Here is a 2,714-nt window from a genome sequence, read left to right as displayed (position 1 = left end):
CGTGGTCATGTGGCATGTCACGTGGTCATGTGGCATGTCACGTGGCCATGTGGCATGTCAGGTGGTCACGTGGCCATGTGGCATGTCACGTTGTCACGTGGCCATGTGGCATGTCACGTGGTCATGTGGCCATGTGGCATGTCACGTGGCCATGTGGCATGTCACGTGGTCACGTGGCCATGTGGCATGTCAGGTGGTCACGTGGCATGTCACGCGGCCATGTGGCATGTCACGTGGTCATGTGGCATGTCACGTGGCCATGTGGCATGTCAGGTGGCCATGTGGCATGTCACGTTGTCACGTGGCCATGTGGCATGTCACGTTGTCATGTGGCCATGTGGCATGTCACGTGGCCATGTGGCATGTCACGGGGCCATGTGGCATGTCACGTGGCCATGAGGCATGTCACGTGGCCATGTGGCATGTCAGGTGGTCACGTGGCCATGTGGCCATGTGGCATGTCACGTGGTCATGTGGCATGTCACGTGGTCACGTGGCCATGTGGCATGTCACGTGGCCATGTGGCATGTCACGTGGCCACGTGGCATTTCATGTGGCATGTCACGTGGCATTTCATGTGGCATGTCAGGTGGTCACGTGGCCATGTGGCCATGTGGCATGTCACGTGGTCATGTGGCATGTCACGTGGTCACGTGGCCATGTGGCATGTCACGTGGCCATGTGGCATGTCACGTGGCCACGTGGCATTTCATGTGGCATGTCACGTGGCATTTCATGTGGCATGTCACGTGGCATTTCATGTGGCATGTCACGTGGCCACATGATCACGAGGCCACGTGGCCTCATATTATATGTAATTGTCATGTTGGAGTTCTATCAGTTCATTGTGTCTACTGTTCCTATACAGGTGATAAAATCATCACACGGTGGAGATCCCTTAGAGACCGCTACAGACGGGAGCTAAAGGAGGAGGCAAGAGAAAGCCGGAGCGGCGCAGGACCATCAACAAAAAAAAAGTCCCTTTTTTGATTCACTGGACTTCTTGAGAAGTGTTATGAACTTAAGAAAGTAAGTAAATACATTATTTCTCCCCTATATTAAATTATTTGGCCGAGTAAAAAAAATGATATACTCCAAAGAGGAAGTACAAAAGTACAGAAAAGTACAAGCATGCTAGCTCATTATGAATTACTTACCTGTGATGGAAGCCCCCGCTGTGGTCCCCGTTCCCCTCCTCCGTTGCCGCCATCACTCCCTGAGTGACTTCTGCGTATCATGGCTTCGGTACTGTGACTGGCCCTAGCCACAATGACGTCATGCACGTGGGATCCACCAGTCATGGCACAAGCGTCTTCAGAAACAGCACGCTTAGGCGCCGTTGTCTACGGGTTTTCTGCTAATATCTCCAAACCGTGTAGGTTTAGGGGATATTTCTTGCACCTACCTGTATGTATAAGTGGTCCACTTTAATGACACACATGGATCCATGTATTGTAATAACTCTACTGTACTCACCTGTAATCCATCTATTAACAAATATTTTACAGTACCACCAGCAACATTTCTGATACAGAAGAGGAGGGGGGTGCAGTGGATACCCAGCCTGCGGCAGAGGAAGACATTGGAGTTGGTGGTAGGGAGCAAGCTCCTGAGGAGATGCCATCTTCACAATCTACAGCCACGCTTGAAAGACGTGTGCCACAACGTGTGCCTGTAAGTATCCTATATAAAATGTCCCATTTTGAAATGTTGATAGAATAAAATGTACTAATAAATGTTCCAACCCTCAGATTCGTTCTGTTACTACTGCTTCCAGAAGCAAACGACACGGACAGCATAGGCCTGACATGGATGGAGCTATGCTGTCCTTTATGCAAGAGATGACGGCAATTAGACGGGCGGATAGCAACGATCCTTTTGCAGACCCCAATAATGAAGATGCAAGCTTTGTGAAGAACCTATATCACCACCTTTCAAAGGTTCCGACTGCACGCAAAATGGACGTTCACATGGCCATCTTCAATTTCACTGGTGTGTGCGTAAGGGCTGCACTATCTGGAGATCCCATGCCACCAGTTATTACTCATCCCCAACGTCCATATGGTGGGCAAGCTCCGCAGCATCCTTATCCCCATCCATATCACCACCCAGGCATTATTCCCCATCACCAACGTGCTCCAGCCCCCACTGCCCAAAATTTTGCAACCCCACCTCAAGTGGCACCCTCCAGTTCCCCGGCCACTTCTTACCTTAGTTCTCCCCAGTCATCCAATCCCTATCCCACTTCCCACAGTCCTTATTATCAAGACCTTTAAAAAAAAAACATTTTATGTTGCCTCCCCCATTCTAGTTGGCCACCCAGTTTGCACTGCAGCAATTTTTTGTTTTTTTGGGTTATATATATTTTTGTAAATATGGTTGTCGATTTGAATTTTTTTTGCGTTTCTATGTTGTCGTCACTGACATTATTAAACATAATGGACTGTATGGAATATTTTATTGTGTTTATTGTACTCTATATAACACAAAAACAACTGATACAAAAGAATGTGATGGTCATAGGGTCAATGGTGATTGATCTTGGCACTAGGAGAATGAAAACTACAAGCTTTATACACTGATAGCAGTTACAAGACTGCTATACTGCTAACATGAAAATGCATTATTTCTTAAAACTATTGCATTTCCAGTTTATGTGGGAAAACAAATACAATGCAGGGTACCAAAAGGGGGTCAAACATGTACTAACAAAG

General features: G+C 47.5%; 1 long non-coding RNA gene across 1 annotated transcript; it reads left to right on the top strand.

Moving 5' to 3' along the window:
• Window positions 1-1,617: 1,617 nt before the first annotated feature.
• Window positions 1,618-2,448, top strand: LOC143974825 (uncharacterized). The gene is made up of 2 exons (XR_013272283.1): window positions 1,618-1,674; window positions 1,752-2,448. It is a non-coding gene; the product is annotated as an uncharacterized LOC143974825 (long non-coding RNA).
• The last annotated feature ends 266 nt before the right edge of the window (window positions 2,449-2,714 follow it).

The sequence above is a fragment of the Lithobates pipiens genome, unplaced genomic scaffold, assembly GCF_037356315.1.
Source record: "Lithobates pipiens isolate NorthernLeopardFrog02 unplaced genomic scaffold, aLitPip1_a1.2 Scaffold_13, whole genome shotgun sequence".
Classification (NCBI taxonomy): Eukaryota; Metazoa; Chordata; class Amphibia; order Anura; family Ranidae; genus Lithobates; species Lithobates pipiens.
This window is presented reverse-complemented; position numbering and strand designations above follow the sequence as displayed.